The 24013-nt window shown below is 33.7% G+C and overlaps 1 long non-coding RNA gene across 3 annotated transcripts in view; it reads right to left on the bottom strand.

Moving 5' to 3' along the window:
* Positions 1–22699: 22699 nt before the first annotated feature.
* LOC144282958 (uncharacterized) overlaps positions 22700–24013 on the bottom strand; it is a 52393-nt gene continuing 51079 nt past the window's right edge. For all 3 annotated transcript variants that reach the window (XR_013351367.1, XR_013351366.1, XR_013351365.1), the window contains one exon: positions 22700–23288. This is a non-coding gene — a long non-coding RNA (uncharacterized LOC144282958). The remainder of the gene's footprint in view (positions 23289–24013) is intronic.

The raw sequence follows: 24013 nt of genomic DNA, 5'->3' as shown, positions 1-24013 counted from the left end.
TATGAGATTTGGGATGCAATGTTTAGTAGGCAAAAAAAATTAACATTCTCACTTATCTGTCTTAGGTTTTGTTTATTGGCAGCATAAACACTGAGCAGAAAGTCAGAAATATTTAACATATATGTGCTGAAATATTTGTATGTTGATAGTATCAAGAGATGTATGTTGCGCTTTTATGCTTAGACCTGTGATATATATTTTTTCAGATGTAATTATATTTCACAGGGTCCATTAATACCTGATACATATTATACACACACATATCAGATAAATATAATTAAACATATTGTAGCATATATGCTTTATATGTGTATGTGTTAAAATGTATCTTATATAAGTTTTAAATTATTTTTATTTCATTGCATAAAAGCTTAATTTAAGGGAGAAAACTCAATCAATAAAAGGGGTAACAAGAATTAAAAATTAAGATTTATTTACTTTATATTAGTTGTTTCATTTAATCTTCTTAAAACTGGGAAATACTAGAATGTCCATTTTGCAGGTAAAGAAATGAAGATTATAAAATAGTTAATAAGTAGAATAGAGGGCTTCATACTTATGCTTATAAGCTTCTATTAATTCTGAACTATGTAAGTACAAAGGAAGTACAGTATATTGATTAAATAGGCTTGTCATCCAAGCCAAATGCTTAGCTCTTATAAATTTCAAACAATTGAAATCATCATGGCAATTCTTTCCAACTCTGAGATAATCAGAGCCAAAGTTTAGTCAGGATGTTTAATAAATCTAAAGATTCGTAAATAAAATGCACCAACGCCAATATCAGGGATCCATGATCAAAAGGCCAAGTGACGCTACTGAATGTGCCAGCATTCTAGTGAGATTAGGGAGATTAAAAAAACAAAACAAAAACTTACCATTCTATTATTTCAGTAAACATTAAAACTAGCATTATGTCTTTAAGTGTCTGCTATAATTTATACCAAAAACTAGGAAAGCTATTAATGGAGTAAATTAGTATTTAAAATCAAATGCATATCCATTTAATTACTTGATCAATTACTTAATTTTTAAATCTTTTTTCTAAGATTTTTATTTATTTATGAGAGAGAGAGAGAGAGAGACAGGGAGAAAGAGAGAGGCAGAGACACAGGCAGAGGGAGAAGCAGGCTCCATGCAGGGAGCCTGACGTGGGACTCGATCCCTGGTCTCCAGGATCACGCCCTGGACTGAAGGTAGCGCTAAACCACTGAGCCACCCGGGCTGCCCTATTTTTTTTTTAATTACTTAATTTTTTAAATGATATATTTCCTGTTCCTGAATACTCAGAAGCTTCTGATATGCTTCTCAATTACATCTTGTTCTCTCAGCAGATATCATTAGCAGGATGGAGCCCCTTGTTCTTCCCACAGAGATTAATATAATGGCCTCTATTTGGGAATTTCCTGAATTGAAAAGCCACCCAGAAGATAATATAGCAGGCATCTATAACTTCTGTTGTCTGTGCTCTTGGAGGTTTGTTTCAATTCACTATATAATGATTTTAGAGGTTAGCCTATTGTTTGGTACTTTACTGGATTAATGAAAATAGGTTATCTATGATATCCACCCTTTTTTTAATGTGTCATTTTAGGAGATGAAGTAGTGTGTGATTCATCCTAGATTATGTTTTTGTGCCCTTAGAAGTCTATATTTCCTGAGCTTATCATGATGACAATGTTTATAGTCTGGTTATATATCCAACATTATACAAATAGTTCTTAAAAGAACTAAGGAGCACATGACAAAAAAATAAGCCAAGAAATCCTTAGAAATACACATGATCAAATAAACATATGCACACCTATTTTAATCATTGTATTGCTTTTATGGGTTTCACTTGTTAATTGTAGTCATTATATGAAATTATTTCTATAAGATTATCTTAGCTCATGGCTATCAGAACTTGTAGGAGAAAAAAAAAAAAAAAGAATTAATGGCTTTAGAAAACAAACCATCAGGGGCACCTGATGGAGACTTAGTCAATTTAGCACCCAACTTTTGGTTTTAGCTCAGGTCATGATCTGGGGGTCATGAGATTGAACCCAGCATGGGGCTCCACACTCAGCAAGGAGTCTGCTGGAGATTTTCTCTCTCTCTCCCCCTCACCCCACTCACTCTCTCCTTCTAAAATAAATAAATAAATCTTAAAAAAAGGATATTTTTTAAAAAGAAATCATCAGCCTTAGGAAATAATTAGAAATTCATTTCATAAGTGTTCTATGAACTTTGTCAAATCTTTCACATATTGTTATTATCATTTTACAGGTAAGAAACCTGAGGCTAAGAGACTGTGCATTCTCTTTGGTCCAATGTAAATTAAAATGTTGAGAGTTGAACTTGAATCCAAGTCTTATGTCTCTACAGTCAGCACTTTATCTAATATAACATAAATAGAAATGGAAAATAACTTTTTTTCCTCCCTCCCTTCCTCCCTTCCTTCCTTCCTTCCTTCCTTCCTTCCTTCCTTCCTTCCTTCCTTCCTTCCTTCCTTCTTTCCTTCCTCTCTTGTTCCCACCCTCCTTCCTTCTTCTTTTCATGCATCTATTCTTGTATTAACATTTTTGTTAAAATTTTTTAAAAAGGTTTAAGAGTGACAACCTCAGAGTCCTAGAAATTCAAGCTTGATTTAAAGGCTTTTTGATTTTTTTTTTTAAGTACTCATAAAACGTCCATACAATGCATGTAGAAAACTAAGTGGAAAAATTTGTGCTTATGTGTTCCCACTCATGGATATTGGAATTCTCTTAAAGTAAGTATTATGCAACAATCACCACAAAAAATTTCTTAATAGTGAATATTTTGGAACACTTATTCTATATTATATACTCTTTAAAGGTTTTATGTGTGTTAACTTATGGTACAGCTTTAAGTGGCAAAGTTGGGTTTCAATCTTAGGCAATTGAGTTGCAGAGCCTCTAGGCTCCACCTGTTTGTACTATAATTAGACTTTCTCTCTCATATAAATGCTATTGTATATTACTATGAGTCTCCCATTGCATAACCAGATAGTTATTTTAGCCATGTGTACTTTTGTGTTATGTCCTTAAATGATATGTATTAGGAGCATGGTAAATAATAATAATAATAATAATAATAATAATAATAATAATAATAATAATAAAAACAGTATAAGAGCGATATGCACTGGAATTGCAATGAAATTTTAAACAGATTATTGAAACTCTCTAATTCTCAATATTTTTTCCACTAGGAAGATGGAAAGAATAATATCTTTTTTTATTGTTGTGATGAAATTAGATAAGAGTATATAGGTATATTCCTATACCATTTTGCATACAGAGAATAAGCTGTAAGTCTTTTTTTTAAGGATTTTTTTTAATTTATGTATTCATGAGAGACACAGAGAGAGGTAGAGACACAGGAAGAGGGAGGAGAAGCAGTGCCAATAGTTCATTTTTGCTTTTGTTCCCTTGCTTCCAGAGACATATCTAGTAAGAAGTTGCTTTGGCTGATGTCAAAGATATCATTATTTGTATTCTCCTCTAGGATTTTGATGGTTTCCTGTCTCATATTTAGGTCTCTCATCCATTTTTTTTTTATTGGTGTTCAATTTACTAACATACAGAATAACCCCCAGTGCCCGTCACCCATTCACTCCCACCCCCCGCCCTCCTCCCCTTCCAACACCCCTAGTTCGTTTCCCAGAGTTAGCAGTCTTTACGTTCTGTCTCCCTTTCTGATATTTCCCACACATTTCTTCCCCCTTCCCTTATATTCCCTTTCACTATTATTTATATTCCCCAAATGAATGAGAACATATAATGTTTGCCCTTCTCCGACTGGCTTACTTCACTCAGCATAATACCCTCCAGTTCCATCCACGTTGAAGCAAATGGTGGGTATTTGTCATTTCTAATAGCTGAGTAATATTCCATTGTATACATAAACCACATCTTCTTTATCCACTCATCTTTCGTTGGACACCGAGGCTCCTTCCACAGTTTGGCTATCGTGGCCATTGCTGCTATAAACATCGGGGTGCAGGTGTCCCGGCGTTTCACTGCATCTGTATCTTTGGGGTAAATCCCCAGCAGTGCAATTGCTGGGTCGTAGGGCAGGTATATTTTTAACTGTTTGAGGAACCTCCACACAGTTTTCCAGAGTGGCTGCATCAGTTCACATTCCCACCAACAGTGTATGAGGGTTCCCTTTTCTCCACATCCTCTCCAACATTTGTTGTTTCCTGCCTTGTTAATTTTCCCCATTCTCACTGGTGTGAGGTGGTATCTCATGGTGGTTTTGATTTGTATTTCCCTGATGGCAAGTGATGCAGAGCATTTTCTCATGTGCATGTTGGCCATGTCTAGGTCTTCCTCTGTGAGATTTCTGTTCATGTCTTTTGCCCATTTCATGATTGGATTGTTTGTTTCTTTGGTGTTGAGTTTAATAAGTTCTTTATAGATCTTGGAAACTAGCCCTTTATCTGATACGTCATTTGCAAATATCTTCTCCCATTCTGTAGGTTGTCTTTGAGTTTTGTTGACTGTATCCTTTGCTGTGCAAAAGCTTCTTATCTTGATGAAGTCCCAATAGTTCATTTTTGCTTTTGTTTCTTTTGCCTTCGTGGATGTATCTTGCAAGAAGTTACTATGGCCGAGTTCAAAAAGGGTGTTGCCTGTGTTCTTCTCTAGGATTTTGATGGAATCTTGTCTCACATTTAGATCTTTCATCCATTTTGAGTTTATCTTTGTGTATGGTGAAAGAGAGTGGTCTAGTTTCATTCTTCTGCATGTGGATGTCCAATTTTCCCAGCACCATTTATTGAAGAGACTGTCTTTCTTCCAATGGATAGTCTAGAAGTGGACCCTGAACTTTATGGGCAACTAATATTCGATAAAGGAGGAAAGACTCTCATCCATTTTGAATTTATTTTTGTGTATGGTGTAAGAAAGTGGCCCAGTTTCATTGTTTTGCATGTATTCCAGTTTTCCCAATCCCATTCGTTGAAGAGACTGTCTTTTTTCCATTGAATATTCTTCTTGCTTTGTCAAAGTTTAATTGAATGTTGTGTGTCCATTCTGGGTTTTCTATTCAGTTCCATTGATCTATGTTGTCTGTTTTTGTGCTAGCGCCATGCCATCTTGATTGTTAAAACTTTGTAATATAACTTGAAGTCTGGAATTGTGATGCCTCCAGCTTAAGATTAAGTGTGGTATCTGTTCTTATCAGTTTAATTGCTAATTTTAGTTCTCAGCATAACTAATTCTTAGGACAAAGAATCTAGGGATAAAACCTGTACAACACTGTTATGGATATAAGAAATTTTACTCCTGCAAGTTTACCTAGTATATGTTGAGTTATGATTTCTCCTTGATGAATTTCTAAATGTTCTGAGTTGCCTACATCCAGGTTTAGGTAAAGAAGGAAGGGAAACAGGGTTGAGTAAATTTAAGTGTTATTCACCTGGATAGATACAAAAGCCACTACATATCTATATCATTGTGAAATTTTGTCATCATTATAAAAGTTTATGAGCAAAATAGGCAGGGATGGGGAATGCCTGTAAGTGAAATTTAGTAGAATATTTTACCTGCAATCAGTGGAAGTAATGAGAAGGTGTGGACAAAGGACAAATATAAGCCCAAATCACGAATAAAGAAAAATTCACTAATATCTTGATTATTGGGGAAAGATTAATCGGTTAAATCTCAGCAGGCAGCTGACTCTAAAACAATAATGAAGCTTCTGTTGATTACTGCTGTTTGTCAGCCATGTGACCCAACATCCTTGGGCTGATCCATATTTGTAACTGATGAGAGTGAAGGAGAGAAGTAAGAGGTAGGAGGGAAGTGAAAAGGAAGGACAGGCAAGTTATAATCAGCTCTAATCAGATGCTGCCTAAATATGGAAAAACCCTTCTGTGTCTTAGCATAGCCAGTTTGCATTTCCCAAATATTCTGTGGGTAGAGAGTTTGCCCTGTATAAGAATGCAAAACATTAAATTATTAATGTATAGGACAAGATAAGTTCTAGTCTTCTGAATTCCCAGATACTCACACATGTATGTATTCTACTTTCAAATGTAGAATCCACTGGTAAATCTACTGACTTTAAAGTAACTCATTTCAAATTCCCTTTTTGTATATCATATTTGCTATGCTAATACACTACAGGTAATTATAAATAATATGTAGCATACAAGGCTCTCCAGAGCCCAAAATAAAGTTTTATATTTTTCTGTTAAAACTTTTAACAAACTGGCAAGTTATTAAATCATGCATCAAAGAAGACATTTATTGATCCAGTCAACAAATAGCTATCATCTCTCTCCTCTGTTGCCAGGATCTATGTTACAAGATAGAAACTGGGATAAATAAAAGAAATATATCCTCGGTCTTTATATAGATTAATTTTACTGGGAGAGATGACAATATCAACAAACCATATGAACAGACACATAAATTAATTATAAATTGTAATACATGGATTACAGAAAATAATTCTCAAATTCTGGAAACATTTTGAGAAAAATGTAATGACTTACTCTGGATAGACTGATTAGGAAGACTATCCAAGAAAGGTTCACTGTAGTGGAGACCAAAAGCATGAAATGGAGACATAAAAGGTCAGGGGTAGGGGCAAAGCATGCAAAAATATGCAAAAGCTCTGAGGATCTAAAGTGCTTTACATTTCTAAAACCTTAAAAAAATACCAGTGAGTCTGGAACCCAGAGAAATGGGAAGAAGTTTGCCCAATATCAAGTTAAGAGTGTTAAAGACTAGATTCTAGCGCAATCAGCAGACATTTAAGGATTTTAGGCCAGGAGTAACTCAATCAGATTTATATTCTAATGAAACAATTCTAACAGCTGTGGCCAATGAAAACTAAAGAAGGGGGAAAAATTTAAGTGGGGGAATCAGTTAGGAAGTCATTGCTTATATTATGGAGGACATAATGACCTGCTTCTTAGCACATGACAATACAGATAGGCAGTTGTGGAGTTCACATTGTTTTCAGTTAGAAGCTACATAAGCCACTTATGGGTTGCAGAATGAGGTAAAATGACTCTTATGCTGCCAGCCTAAGCACTGAAGTGGTAGTGATGTCATTTACTGAGATGGTACAGGCTCAGGGGTAAACAGGTTTGTCTTTATCTACGTGTATGTTGTACCATGTAGGTATATGTATGTGTGTGGTTTACTTTAAGAATTGAGAGTTAAGTTTTGGGTATACATTTTGACTTTTATGAGACATCTAAGTGGAGATATCAAGTAGACAGCTGAATATGAGGTTTTGCCATTAAGATAACTGGGTGAGACATATATTTTGGAATAGTCACCTGTTATGAGCATGGATGAGATCACCTATGGAAGCAGTGGAGAAAGTGGAATAAATGAGAAATTACTATTTCTTTCTTTTTCCTTCCTCCCTTCCTTCTCTTTGTCAATGATAAAAGCCAATCACTGCTCAAAGACATAAAGGGACTTCAAGATTGCCAAGTACAATAATTATTTATTGATTGAAACACCTTCTCCATCCTTTCCCATGAATATACAAGCATTGATGCTTCCTAAAAGCCTTACTTCTGTTTTAGAGAAAAGTTAAAGGGTACAAATACTAAATATGCATCCAAAGTGTAGGGCCAGAAATTTCTCCCCTACTAATCTTTCGACATACATGTCCTAAAATATATCTTTTGACCACATGAAATTAAAAATCTCCCAAAGACAAAATCGAAATGGATCTCAAATAGTACTATCAGTGATCACTATAACTGGTTTTTGGTATGTTTTCTCAATTTATTTGAGGTGAAAACTTGATAAAAATATACACATTAGTTTATGACCTATCCATATATTATGAATTTGTGTTTCACATATGATGATATATTCTAAAATTATCTTGTAAGGTATCTAATGTTTCCAATGGTCTTCAGTTCTTCAATTTTTCTTTTACAGGTCATTTTATACTTAAAAATGAATTAGAAGTACTCTGTAACCACTTTTTCATAAAGTCTTTAAGAATTAAAAATTTTGTCTACTAGACAAAAAAGATCTTTTTTTGTTTTTTAATTTTAGAATGAAGGTGGGGCTCTAGTTCTCAAACTTTGCTGATCACAGGATTCATATGGTAAACAGTTTTAAAAAGAGTGATTTCAGATGTCAGGATCAGTGTCTCCCACCAAGAAAATACCTCATGGAATTTAATATACCATTCAGATTTTAACCTCAACCAAAATAGATTTTTTTCCTATAAGACTTAAACAGGGCTATCTCATTTCCAAGGCTCTCTGTAGATATACTACAAAAGGGAGAGGACCCATCTGGTACTATGGAACATTTATTAATTAGAGAATCCATATCCATGTTCCAACATATTCCTAAATTATGTGATAAATTTTTTTCTTGTCATTGACCAATCAGGGATACAGATATAGGGCAAATATAGATGTTTAATAAAGATGCTTGAAGTTATACAAAAAAAATCCTAGAGAGCAGAAGTTCTTAGAGGCATCTGTTTGCCCTGTCTTTCACTTTACTAAAACTGGAGAGGACCACTTTGATGAGATTATGTTAAACTGCTTTTGTAAAAAGTCGTATATGTGTGCATGTGTGTGAGTGTATACACACATATGGTTTTAGTTTATACATCCACTGAATAGTAGATTCAATCTCCTGGTACTTGTTTCTGATCTTTCGTCCCTAGCATTTTATGTTTATCCAAATAATATTCTTTTTTTTTTTGTCTTTGCCATATGTGCAAAATCACTTCTGGAGTTTGATAGAGAAAAGAAGGGGGGTGGGAATCAAACGAGTAAGTAACTGCAGTAATTTATTCTTTTTTCCCTAATACTATGCTCACTCAAATTGCCAAGTGTAAAACTTGAAATGTGTAAAAGAGTTTATGATTATCTGGTATCTTCACACTTGGCCTGAAATGAAACTATTTTCACCTAATTGCAGTCACAGCCCACCTCCTTAAATGTGCTCCATACATCACTTCTACTGCTGATTATTCCCTAGGCAGTAACACACAGTATCACTAAATTTTCTGTCTCTAAAAATATAGATGTCTAGTGTAATCTCCAAAACTGTTAGAAAACAAATAGTCGGTTATTCAGCTGTCACCCTGACTTCTATGCTATTCTCTAAGAGAATAATTTTCTATTATTTGTCATGAGTATCTTACTCCCTAGAAATAAGACTTTCCTTGAGGTGTGAGTCTCTGCCCTCTCTTGAAGTCAATGGGATTTAAGATTGTGTGTTGAAGGGCATAGCTTAAGTGACTTAAGCTTAAGTCATGGCACTTTGCCAATAACTATTAGTCTTCCCCGTGTCTTTGCCGCATTCCTATTCTCTAGCATTTTTTTAATGAAATATTTCAAGCAAAAAGCACAAAACATAACATAACCAATGTGCAACAGCACCCAGGTCTGTCAAAGCTTACTATTTTATATTTTTAGTTCCCCTTATTTTTAAAGAAATAATGGATAACAGAATCAGTGGAAGTCATCTCTACATCCTTTCTAGTCCTATCGCTACACATTTTCCCCTCAAGGAGACTGCTAATATGAATGCAGTATTTAAAATTCCAAATTCTGCATTTATATTTAAATATGTATATTTGTACACAATATAGAGAATTGTAATATATATGTTAAATTTTATATAAATGGAAAAAATTATATAAATGGGAAGACAGCAGAATTGGAAGACACTAAGCTCACTTTGTCCCACAGATAGAACTAGATAACACCCGCATCAGTGTCAATGACCCAGAAAACAGACTCTCCATGGCTAAATGTCCAAAGGCCACATGAAAATGGTAGGAAGGGCAGAGATGCAGTCAGGAGCTAAAGAGATCTATGGACCTGTCTGCAGGAGGGAAGGATGCTGCCGGTGCAGAAAGGGGAAAGAAACAGACACACCAGATGCCCCAGGAGTGGGAAAAGACAAATCCCCATAACATTTGGCTCAGAAAATCAGAGGGGCATGATTTTGACCATGACCTATAATAAAAACAATATGTACCATATTAGAATCCCTCTAACAGAGGCATACACACTCGCAAGCACTAACTAAAACACAACATTCATGGTGTAATAATTATCTTTCTTGTTTGTGATGTATCCTGATATGTTATTTTGTATTTTATTTCAACAATATAATTACCTAAACTGCTAGTCAAGACCTATGATTTTGATTTTACAACCCAGCAATGAGGTCATAAGTTACAGTTGGAAAAAGACTACTCTAAGAATAAGCATAGAAGGGAAATTGCCTGTTCTTGGGCTACACTTCAAATTAAAGGAGGATATTTATAGATTAATTCCTCTAAAGTTAGGCAGGGTAAGGAATTTCATTACCAAAGGGGACTAAGCTAGAGAGGGAACACGAAAGGGAGAGAGAGCGTGTAAGATAATTTAATGCTAAGTATGTGACTTGTACAACCGAAATGAATGGGTCTGCTGTTCATTTTCTGATTGAGTTGAAGTGAATTTCTTTTTCTTTTTTTTAATAAATTTATTTTTTATTGGTGTTCAATTTGCCAACATATAGAATAACACCCAGTGCTCATCCCATCAAGTGCCCCCTCAGTGCCCAGACCCAGCAATTGTACTGCTGGGGATTTACCCCAAAGATACAGATGCAGTGAAATGCCAGGACACCTGCACCTGGATGAATTTCTTTTTCTTACGTTAAACAATTTCTTACCAAAATTTTGAGAACTGATTGCAAACAGAACTCTTTTTCCTGTCCTTGAAAATAACATTTTTATCTAAAGCTGGAGGCCTACCCTATCTCCTATATACCCTACCCTATTTCAAATGCTCTCCACTCAACAGCACTTCCTTTCTCTTCAACTTAACAGAAACATATTTTGTTCTGTTGTGTGTGTTTTTTTTTTCTGAAAACCCCACTTGATCAGAATTCTAAATTCTCTAGCTGTCATTTTGCCTGCCAGATATTATTAATGCAGGCATTTCCGTTGTATTTTACAATAACACTAAGAACATATTGCCCAGACAGTAACATTTTCATTAGATTAGTAGTTTTGCACTTGAAATGGAACACACGGTAACATTTGGCTTTGTCACAAGGCATTACAACATACAGCTCTAGTCACATTTTCTCTCCATGAACTTAAATCTCCAGCGATTACAGACACAAGAAGTATAATAGTCTACATTTTGACAAATAGGTAATATGTAAAGTCTCTATATATCAACACTGTGCAGAATTACTTTGATTAATTTACATCTACATCCAGTAAATAGTAATTCCTAATCCCATAAACAGGGATTTACATGTACAATAGAGCAATAGAAAGGTATTGTCACCATGTTGATCTCATAGCTCTGCAATTCATGGGTTTTCTCAGGCGATTATTTTAGCATGTCTATCATATTGTGATTATACTTCTGGAGAACAGGTGGCATGTGGCGAAAAGCTATATACCACACAGAAATACATCAGTTCAAATAAAACAATGAATCATTTTCTTTAAATTTCTCAGTCCTTCTTATTTTAATTTGAAACAATTTGAATGAACACAACATTAGTTTCCCCGTTATACTGCACTCAAAATGTACCATATTTCTCACCTGAAGGCATAAACTTTAGTGACATCCTAATCATTTTCACTGCAACCGATGCTTGTGCTATAAACCAAGGATTGAATAGTAGGTGGAAAATAAACAGCAGGAGCAGATGAATTCCTAAAAACAAATGATCTCTATTTGAATGCAAATATCCCCATTAATAAAGAATGAGAGAGGAAGCATTTTAAAAATCAGTAATATATTAAAGTGAATTATTTCTGAGCAGGTTATTTTCTAGCAGCTCTTTAATGAGTTGTTTCTTCATATGTTGGTAACTAATTATTACATATATTTATATGTATTTTTAATATCCATAAACTGTGGATTTGATCTTTATTTCTTGTCAGTGGATTTGAAGATAATTGGCAGACACAATTTAAACCCCTGAGTTTCATGCTAAGTAAGAAACAATGGATTGAAGACTTAATTTACTCCTCAAACTGGGAGATAAATGACACTTTTTAATATAATATAGTGAAAATGAGTATTTGAAAAGCCCATATTTGGCCTTCTTTAAAAAATCTAAGAAGGGAATAATTTTACACTGGTAATTGATGATGGGCAGCAATCTGGCTAATCAAAACATAATGTCTGTTTGATATTTTGCAGGTACTACGTTTTAGATGAGGCGTGGAACTTTTATTTAAAAATGTGCAAGAAAATTGGAATCATTACTTTGTTAATTGCATATATTATAGTAGGAAACAAAGAAGGACATAATCAATTTAGAAGTTAATATTGTCATCATTATTTTGGTGATAATGTTATGGTACTTCTGCTGGCTTCACAACTCTTTATAACCTAAGCCAAACCACATCTCTTATCCTTGACCTGTGTCTTGTCCTTTTCTAGTCTGTGTTCTTACACATGCTGTTCTTTCTCTTGAAATTGCTTTCTCACATTTTCTCATACAGGCAAACTGCTGTTCAATCTTTAACACCCGGGGTCAAAAGTCACCTTCTCATCATAGGATTCCCAAACTCCAGTGATGCAATTATTTCCACTGATTCAGTGATCAGTAGATGATTCAGTGATCATTGCTTCAACCATTGCCTTTATTAGAAGATTTACATTTTACCTTACATCTATTTTTATTTCTACCACAGAAGGTTTTGAATTCTTGAAGTGTCTCTTCTTCAGTTTTTTGGCTACTCTAAAGACTGTAAGACATTAATGAAAGAAATGGAAGAGGACACATAAATGGAAAATATATCCTGTGTTCATGGAGTGGAAGATTTAGTATGTAAATATGAAAATACTACCAAAGCCATCTATAGAAAGATTCAGTGCAAACCCTGTTAAGCTTCCAATGGAAATTTTTACAGAAGTAGGAATCTTGATCTTACATATGCCCATTTTACTCTTCCTTATATGACAAGGCATGTAGATTTACTCTCTGATCATCTCTTTAATCTAGACATATCTCACCATTTCTACTGCCATAATCATAGTTCAATTTATCATCATCTCTTTACTGGACCACTGTAATCATCTCTTAAATGGTATTCACTCAGGTAATCTTGCCTTACGTAGTTTTTATTAACACAATACAGCTGGACTGAAATGTTAAATTCTAAATCTGATATGAGGACATCACAATCGAGAGTATTTTAATTTACTTTAATGGAGCTATTTCTTTGCTATGCAAATATTCTATCAGTGGCCAAATCGTCTTCCTAAGGAAAAGTTATCAAGAGGGAAAAGAGTTTTATTTTATTGAATTAAAGAAATGCAATAATTATTCAAGTAAATGATCCACTATAAAGTGTTTATGCATCCATCTCTTGTAAGATATACTTGATGAGTCTTTCACATGCACATTTGAGATCTTTCTATTCTAAACATCCATAAATGCTCTAAGAGCCCTCATTTCTTATCCTGTAAATAAGTGGGATTTTTTCTTTGGAAAAAATATTGCACTGTAGTCACATCAATATCATTAATACTTAAAATGTCATTTACATTTGTAAGCAACCTGAATAATTAAAAAAATGCAAATTTAGCCTACTTAGGAGTAATAACTTTATATGTAAGTTTTATGAGATGAATTTCATTACTTATTCATAATATACTAACAATTAAAAAAACAAAGTACTGTAACAAAAATGTAAAAGTCAATACATAAATAAGTGGCCCTATGGCAATTTAAGCAGAGTGAGATACTTTCTTCTTATCTATTGGGGAAAAGAATTTTATCTGGGAAATATTCACTGCTTCTAAACAACAACAAAAAAACCTATTTTCAAAAAAGAAGAAATTGCAGAATAAGTTTCTTAACTAACTATGAACCAACACTCAATTAGCGGGTATGCTATAAACCATAAAAATATCCAATTTTAGAAAATTGATCTTAGAGGTAGATAGTAGTCTTTCCTTTTTAGTAATTTTAATCTAAATTTTACCTGTTGTTGTAGCTATTATTTGAATAACATACTACCATGTGTGTATTTTAATGTATTTAACTTATATACCTCAATAAATGATTATATTAAAAAATAAAATAATTAAAAAAATAAAAATAACAAATGATTATATAAGTAGTGACTCTAATTTTCAATGTAGTTTTTGGGAAATAGTAGGTAAATGAGTGATAATTGTAATATGATACAGGATGCTAAGATAAAACTTCCGCCTAGAAAAAATATTTATTGAAATGAGCTGATGAAACTTCATAGAACTTGAGCAATAAAGATCTGAGAGCAACAGTTATTACAGAAGGCAGAAACATAGTATAAAGCTATAACAAGATTGCTGGAGAGCTTGATTATAAAGAGACTCTAAAAATTTATGTTCCTCACCCATTTCTCCTTCCCTCCTCCTCAGATGTTTACCAAAGAGCAGATGATATAACTATAGGCATACATCATTTTATTGTTTCACTTTATTGTACTTCACAGATAACGCAGATTTTACAAATTAAAGGTTTGTTGGTGACCTTGCATAACACAAGTCTATCAGGGCACCTAGGTGGCTCAACCAGTTAAGCATCAGGCCTTCAGCCCATGTCAAGATCCCAGGTCCTGGGATGGAGCCCTGAATCAGGCTCCCTGCTTGGTAGGATGCCTGCTTCTCCCTCTGCCTCTCCTCCTGCTTGTGCTTTTTCTCTCTCTCAAATAAATAAATATTAAAAAAAAAAACAAAAAAACAAAAAAACAAGACTATCAGTGCCATTTTCCAACAGCATTTGCTCATTTCATGTCTTTGTGTCATTGGTGATTCTCACAATATTTCAAACTTTTTCATTATTATTATATTTGTTACGGTGATCTATGATTAGTGATCTTTGATATTACGATTAAAATTCCTTTGAGGCACCGTGACCCATACCCATAAGACAGCAAACTTAATCTACAAAGGTTGTGTGTGTATTGTGTGTCTTCTGATTGTTCCACTGACTGACCATCCATTCCCTTCCCCATCTCTCTCTGCCTCCTTGGCCTCTGTATTCTGTGAGACATAAAAATATTGGAATTAGGCCAATTAATAACCCTACCATGGTCTCTAAGTAAAAGGAAGAGTTGCACATTTTTCACTTCAACTCAAAGCTCAAAGTGATTAAGCTTAGTGAGGAAGACATGCTGAAAGCCAAAGCTGAAAGCTAGGCCTCTTATGCCAAACGAATAGCCAAGTTATGCATGCAAAGAAAAAGTTCTTGAAGGAAATTAAAAAGCGCTACTCCAGGAAATGCACAACTGATAAGAAAGCAAAACAGCCTTATTGCTGACACAGAGAAAGTCTGAGTTCTCCAGTGAGAAGATCAAACCAGACCCAACATTCCTTTAAGCCAAACAAACCCTAATCCAGGGCAAGGCCCTTACTCTCTTCAATTCTATGAAGGCTCTCAGAGGTGAAGATGCTATTATACAAGGAAAGGTTGAAACTAGCAGAGGTTGGTTCATGGGGTTTAAGGAATGAAGCTAGCTAGCTCCATAACATAAAAGTACAAGGTGAAACAGCAAATGCTGACGTAGAAGCTGCAGCAAGTCACCCAGAAGATCTGGCTATAATAACTAATGAAGCTGGCTACATTAAAGAACAGATTTTCAAATAGACAATCTACTGGAAGAAGATGTCATCTAGGACATTCATATCTAGAAAGAAGTCAGTACCTGGCTTTAAAGCTTCGAAGGCTGACTCTCTTATTAGAGGCTAATGCATCTGGAGACTTTAATTTGAAAGCAATTCTTATTTATCATTCAGAAAGTCCTAGGGTCTTAAGAATTATGCTAAATTTACTCTAGATTGGAACTATATCTCTAGAGGTAGAAATCTATATCTCTAGATGTGCTCTAGAAATGGAAGAAAGCCTGAATGAAAGCACATCTGTTTACAACATGGTTTACTGAATATTTAAAGCCCACTATCGAGACATACTGTCAGATTCAGTAAAAAAATATTCCATTTAAAATATTACTGCTCATTGATAATGCACCTTATCACTCAAGAGTTCTGATGGAGATGGGCAATGAGATCGATGTAGTTTGCATGCCTGCTAACACGATGTCCATTCTGCAGCCCATTGAAGAGTCATTTCAACTTTCAGGTCTTATTATTTAAGAGATACATTTCTATCTTTGTTTTTTAAAGATTTTATTTATTTATGAGAGACACAGGTAGAGGGAGAAGCAGGCTCCCAGTGAGAGCGTGATGCAGGACTCAATCCCAGGACCCCAGGATCACGACCTGAGCCAAAGGCAGATGCTCAACCACTGAGCCACCCAGGTACCCCAAGAGATATATTACTTAAGGCTATTGCTTCCATATATAATGATTCCTCTGATGGATCTAGGCAAAGTCCACTGAAAACCTCCTAGGAAGGATTCACCATTCTGAATGCTATTAAGAACATTTGGGATTTATGGGATTTATGTTATTTACCAACAATGGGGGTTTGGAAGAAGTTGATTTCAACCCGCATGGATGATTTTGAGGAGTTCAAGACTTTAGTAGAAGTAACTGCAGATGTGATAGAAACACCTATTTGGAACTACCTAATATTCTTTTTGATGCTTCAGATTCTATTAGTTTGTACCATATGGAAATGTTATTTTTGAAAGTCAAAATTTTGACTATAATGATTGAATAATGCTTCACCTATCATTTTCAGATTCTAAAACTTCAGATTTACCCTAAGTAATTGGACCCTATGGGGCTACTAATAACAATTTTTTTTTACCTTTTTATTATATACAGAAACATTTTTCATTAATTTTGAAATTTCAAAAAGCTGGAATTCAATTATGCATCTGTATATGGTGTTTAATTATATTAAAACTTATTACAGACATTTTGATATATTTTATTTTTGTTTGTTATTAGGTTATTTATTGACTCCTCTGACAGGAAGTTGAGGTCAAAATTAGTTTCTGATTCTCAAAGCTGCTTATTTATGGAGGAAATTTTATTTTTACATTACAAACTTTTCTCAGAATAATTTATGATAATCATATTTTTACAGAAGTCTTAACACTGGTTCACCATCTGTCTGAAATGTTTTTAATATTTGTTCATTAGAGAATCTACAAAAAGGATATTTTGAGGATGGACTTTTCTGAATAACTCAGAGCCTCCAATTTTTCCAGCTTATTATTTTGAATTCCTGTGCTCATATGCAAAATAATCCAATGTGCTAGTGTCCTAAAATGCCTTCTCTTATGATGAATATTTTTATATGACCATGGCTTATGGTAAAAACAAATACTTAGGTAGCATTCATGACAAAATAAACATTCTGTCTTTGGGTTAAAGAGAATAAAAGTAATTGTTTAAAAGTTTGTTAAATAGGGGCACCTGGGTGGTGGCTCATTCATTTAAGCATCTGCCTTCAGCTCAGGTCATGATCCTAGAGTTCTGATTGAGTCTCACATCAGGGTCCCTGCTCACCAAGGAGTCTGCTTCTCCCTCTCTCTCTGCCCCTTGCCCCTGCTCATGCCTTCTCTCTTTCTCAAATAAATAAAATCTTTTAAAAAATAAAATTTTGTTAAATATTTATTTCAATCCACTGCCATCTCTACTACCAATTTCTAACCACCACTACAAAAAACTTACAGTGTATTTGCTAATAAGTTAACCTAAAGTTTTTTTTGAAATAAAACTAATGATTTAAATGAGGTTGAAATTTATGAATCCAATAAGGAATATTTTGCTAGACATTGTATCATTTGTTTGTTCAATGTACCATTAATAATATTAATAGCATTTCTAAAATATCTGCATCTAATTAAAAGGCCTAAAATAGGATTTAAGTCAATTTCCCCCTGAAAGCATTTTATCCTATAACGACAAGGTTTTCAAGATTTTGGTGTTTATGTTTTTTTTTTTTTTTTTTTTTTTTAAGCAGTCTCTCTCTCTTGCTCTCTCTCTCCCTCTCTTTCTTTTTTCCCCACAAAGAGTTGTGCTATAGCATTATTTACATTTGGGTCATTTTGTTTTGGAGGCAATATTGGGCTTGCATCCAAGATCTACAACTTGCTAGGTCAAATGACCTCTGATACCTCTGCTTCCTCATTTATAAAGCAGTGATAATATTGCCTCTTTCAAAAAGTTCTTAAGAACATGAGAAGAGGTTTTATATATAAATATCTAACATATATAATATACAGTGCATATCTAAATATATCTATCCATCTGCCTATTCATTTTTCTATCATCTATTGGCTCTAGCTCTATGATCAATAATAGAAGCTATTATAACCTAATTCCCACCATTCTTTTAGTTTTTTGAAGTATTAGAGTAGGAAAGAAATTCCTACTTAGTGGCTAATGCTATCCCTGGAGTAGAAGAAAAATTATCCTGTAATAAATATAATGTCAAAATGAGACATTTTGGTGTTTTAAAATTTAACTTTATCCTGTCAATGGCATTTCTGAAAGCAAAGATTCCATTCCTTCCCAAAGAAGCAATGACACGGGGATGCTCCAAATTGACTAAGCACTCCACAGATAAGTTGAATGTTATGTATTCTAAAATGAATCACTGACTCATGTTGTGTCCATTCTAAGACCATTTAAAGTGTAGGTTAACTCCTTTTTACAGTTAGAGAATCCAAAACAAGATTTTAGATTATTGAGTTTCTGTAGAACTAAGATACATACACTTTCATATATTAGGCAGTGCTAGTATTATGAGGAAAACTAAAAATACTAACTTAAAAAATTGTATAGAAGAAACTATGTAAGCAAGTATTGTCATATAATATTAAGCAAAGGTAATAGAGGCATGTACAATGTAAAATTATCACAAAGGATTCTGATATCTTCCATCTTCCATTTGGTGGGATAAGGGTAGCTTAACAATGGCACAGGGCTGGCCTTAGAGCATGTAATACTGTATTTGAGGTAGAGTAACATTTTAATTATACATTTTAAAATAGTCAACCCTGGAAGCAGTGAGGAGGATGGATGAAATAAGGGTCAAAATTTTACTAGTGATCTATTTAAAGTCTTTCAAATAATGAGTCATTTTATTTGAAATTTATATTTCAATTTGAATTCCAACAACACTAGTTTTTTTACCAGCCACCTCTTGACCTCCAGAACTACTGACCTATGCTTCAACCTGGTGCCCCAAAGCCTGCATACTGTTCATGTTCTCAGAGACCTTACTAGGAAAGTAAGGAAAAGAAGGAGAATATGAGAAAGGAAGGAATGGAACTGGACAGAAGGAAAAGGGAAGTCAGAGAGGGGCTCCAGGGTGGCTCAGTTAGCTAAGCATTTGGAGTCTTGATTTTGGCTCAAATATGATCTCAGGGTTTGAGATCAAGTCCCACGTGGGGCTCTGCTCAGGGCATGGAGCTTGCTTGAGATTCTCTCTCTTTCCCTCTCTCTCCACCCCTCCCCCACTCCTGCAGTTTCTCTCTCTCTCTCTCTCTCTTTCTCTTAAAAAAAAAGAAAAAAATAATGATAGAAAGGATAGAGAGATGGGAAAAGAAAGGACAAAGAAAGAGAATGGAAAAAAATAGAGAAGGGAAAGTAAGTGGGAGGGAAGTAAAGATATAAAGAGGACAGTTCAATAACCTTTGGGAAACTTAATGTATTTCAGAAACCTGTCATTCTACACCCAAAACGTGGAAAAAACAGCAACCATTTCAGTGAAGAAACAACCTCTTCTGCAGTTGCTAAAAATCACACTCTGACTTGAGAATATATCTGATTGACATTGAGAATAGGAATAATTTAAAGAAATATTTTTAAATTTAAGGATTTTAGGTTTTGAACTCATAATGGCAAAAAAATATGTATTTAGGATGTTAATTCTTTGGACATTGGTGTCTTGCAGTTAAACTCAGGGGGATTTATATTTGGTTTTAATTTCTTCTTAAAATGTTGATCCTAGGAGCACATTTTCTTTTTTTTTTTTAAGAATTTATTTATTTATTCATGAGAGACACAGAGAGAGAGAAAGGCAGAGACACAGGCAGAGGGAGAAGCAGGCTCCATGCAGGGAGACTGACATGGGACTTGATCCCAGGTCTCCAGATTACACGCTGGGCTGAAGGCGGCGCTAAACCGGCTAAACCACTGGGGCTGCCAGGAGCACATTTTCAAAATCTTTCTCTTTTTTTCAAAAAGATTTTTTCAAAATCTTTCTCTTTTATCATTGGAGTTCCTTCAAGTCTTTGTATGTCTTACAGTCATATTGGAGAATATCTCATATGCTATTATGGACAATGTAGCTGTACATAATTTGGCATGAAAAATAGAAATGGGCTTACATTTAGATTGTGGAAAGTAAGCATGGTTTGTATTTGAGTTAATGAATATACTGTTCTGACTCACATTGAATTTTATAGGGCAGTATCTAAATTCCTATTACTAGCTTCAGAATAACGCCTAAGAGAGGAGTGAGGAATGTTGAAGTGTATGAATGTGCAAGCTGGGCTGGTTCCATAGACTGTTGGCCTTAACCCTGAAAAGGTAAAGTCACATCCTTGGTCATAAAGGTTTTATCCAATAAGTTAAGAACAAAATATAGGCAAAATTATCAGGTAACATTTCTTCTCAACGGCTGCTAATTCCTTTCTGTCAAAAGAGCTTAATGGGAAGGTGGAATGGCAGGCCTGTTTGAGAAATACAGGAAGATAACATGCTTGGCTCAACTCCATCATTTTTCTTTCTCTGAGGAACCAGCCTGTCCAGTGACAGCATACATTGTGTGCTCGTTTTTCACAGAGTTAACAGAATATGTCCATAATTTGTTATAGTCTGGGGTTCTGCTAGCTGACTTATTTGGCTTTCACACCAATTTATACCCAAAATTAATGCTACTAATAATGAAGTTGATGCTTTGGACTTCATCAAATTAAAAAAAAAAAAAAGGGGGGGGGGATTTAATGGTTAAATTTCAGATAAGTCAGAATATAAAAAAAACAAATGAAAATACCTAAAACCATGCAGGCAATTCAGATTAGTAATATGTCTCAAATGATTCACATACTTAATAATGAAAAGCAAATTTCATTACTAATGGATAAAGGGAGATATAATTAAACTTTAAGAATACCTCTATTTGAACAATAATTAAAATTTAATGTATCAATAATTGTGGGATAAACGTACCTTACATATGTAGAGTCCAGTGGTAACTTCAAATAATTATAGTAGCTTACAAAAGAAGGTAAAATTTAATGAATTAAACAACCAGCTCAGGGCTGGAAAAGAAAATATGAAGAAAGTAGTAGTAGGAAGATAACTTGGTAAGAGAAGCCAATTAAATAAAGTATATCTTCTAATATAAAGGATCAATAAAGCAAAACATTTTGTATTGGAAAGACTAATAAAACAGATATAACTTTAAAGTTATTTATCTGGGTTGGGGCCTACAGAGTATTTTTTAACAGTTCCTTAGTAATTACTAATTTGCAAGCAGTTTTCAGGCCCACTGCCTAAAAAGAAAACACTTCTAAATTCTATATAAAAATTAAACATCTGTGTTTATCAAAGCACACCATAAAAATTAAAAGTTACAAATTGAGAGAACATAGTTGCACCACATTAATATCCACATGATATAACAAACTTTTAAAAGTCATTAAAAACTATAGATCAAGCAATACCAAAATGGATGTGATACATGAATAAGCCTTTCACAAAAGAGGTAACACAAATTATCAATAATAATTTGAAAATATGTTCAATATCATTATGTATCCAAAATGCAAATTGCTGTCCTAATGCAGTATAATTTATAACCACTGTATATTGTTAAATAAAATATTAAAAATTGGGCCATATTAAATATTGACAAAGACATGATATAAAAGCAACATTTAAAAAGGTCACAGGAGTACAAACTGGTAAATCCACTTTGGAGATTTATTGGCAATAAATAAGTCTGAAGGTATCCTTATCTCATTATCCTACAAAATATATTTTCAAGATATATTTGATATATATGTATTTCATTTGATATACATTCTTTACAGATTAAAAAATGAAGATACAAAACTAAATTTACTCTGAGAAGAGATACTTTTCCTACTCTCACTTTTCTTCCTCTTTTACTTTGCTAAGGCTTTATCAAAATACAATAATGACATCTTTCAACCTGTCTTAGCGTATATTTTCAAACAGGAAGGAAGAGAGATTTTTAAATTTCATCAAATAATAGATACTGTGTCACTGATGAGTGATTACACACAATGAATGATTTCTGATCATTCTTCCTGGCTAGCAGTTCTAGAAATGAAAATCTAAACTGATTTATCACAGAAATACTTTTGTAGTGACTTATGCTTCTAATTCAATTCTTTCATCTCCCCAAAACTTCACCTATAAGAAATATAATGTTATTCATTCCTATTTAAAAACGTCTCTTCTAATTTCAACCATAATAGATTTTCCTCAAAACTTTTAATTTGTTGCACGCTATTGTATATTTATAACTCTTTTAAAAAATCAACATAGTGAAAATAAATCAGGCCACATAAAGGTTCTGAGAATTAAATGTCAGAATAAATAAGTTGTTAAAATAATTTTTAAATATATAACATTCTCTTTAATTCCTTAAACCACTATAGACTTCTTTTATTTATTTTATTGAGAAAAACCACTATAGACTTATTTTATTTTATTCTTCTTCTTTTATTTAGTAGATGCATGTATCTCTTACTTTTTTTATAGAAAACAGTCTATCAGGCATAAAATTATCTTTTTTCATGTCATATACTTAGCTACATCAAATCACTCGTTTTAAAAATCAGTTTCAAAGATCATGTTTCACTCTATCACTCTACATATCTCCTTTGATCAAGATATCCAGAAGAACATACTTTAACTGCTTTGGATACTTTGCATTTACTTCTCAGTTTGTGTAAATTATATTTGTTTGCTTCATCTACTGAAACTCTTCTGGGTGTTATTACCAATGACAGTCTCATTGACAAACACAGTGGACTCTTTTTAGTCCTTAATTAAACTCCTTGGAATATTTGAAGACTTTTCAACTCTTTTTCCTTGACTCCTCTACTTGGGCTTTTCAGAAAGGTGCACCTTTATTATTTGACTTTGTTCCAATGGCTTGTTTCCCAAAATGCTTCTTTCCCCCATGATAGTCAGTTAAATATTGCTGTTTTTAAGATTATGAGGCCTTTTGCTATTAATTCATTATACTGCTGAGTATGACATTTGATGGAGATTTTTCATAGATGGTCTTGATCAGGTTGAGAAATGCTTTCCATCAATATGGTTCTCTGAAAACCTACCCAGTACCACTTTAAAGTTCCTAAAATAATAAAGAAAAAAAACCCTGAATAAATTTAAGTTACCTCTATACACTACATTTCGTGATTTTTTTTTCATTTATAATCAGCCATGATGAGAAAAACAGAACTAACATGGTTTAGGAAATATATTTAAATCACATTTTATCTAATAAAATATACATTATATCCATGAACTATGAGAATAATCTGTTTGCCCTTCTGCTATGTAATATTTATCTTTGTTTCCCCCTGTTGCATCTATGGGTAATTTTGTTATATTGCTCCACAGTCCACACTTAGTCAAATAGATAAAAATTTCCAAGACCATTCCTGTGGTGATAAAACTCAATTGCCAGGAGAACAAATGCAATCACAGGATTTAATTCAAATAATTTAAATTCTGTGGCTTCAAGCCACTAGTCCAATCATGACTGACATCATTGCCAAGTAAGTAGGACAGCATAAGAAGCAAAATGAGGCAGTCTTAGTGGGGAACAGTATCAGCCACTGACATTAAAAAAATGTAAATGTGTACTCTAAATATTTATGACAGGAGTCCATTTTAAATATATGCATTTCTTTTAAAAAGTGCTTGTTGAATGCTTGAATAATCTTTCAAGTAGTTAGAAATTCATAATATGCTTTTAAATTCTTTATCTTTATGGCTATTACTAAAAGACAATCCCTTAGGCTAATAAGAATTATGAAACTCTCAGGTACTGTCCTTGTCTTGTAATATTATTTG

This window comes from Canis aureus, chromosome 14 (genome assembly GCF_053574225.1).
Source record: "Canis aureus isolate CA01 chromosome 14, VMU_Caureus_v.1.0, whole genome shotgun sequence".
NCBI lineage: Eukaryota > Metazoa > Chordata > Mammalia > Carnivora > Canidae > Canis > Canis aureus.
Note: the sequence above shows the minus strand (reverse complement) of the source record. Positions and strands in the feature narration are given on the sequence as shown.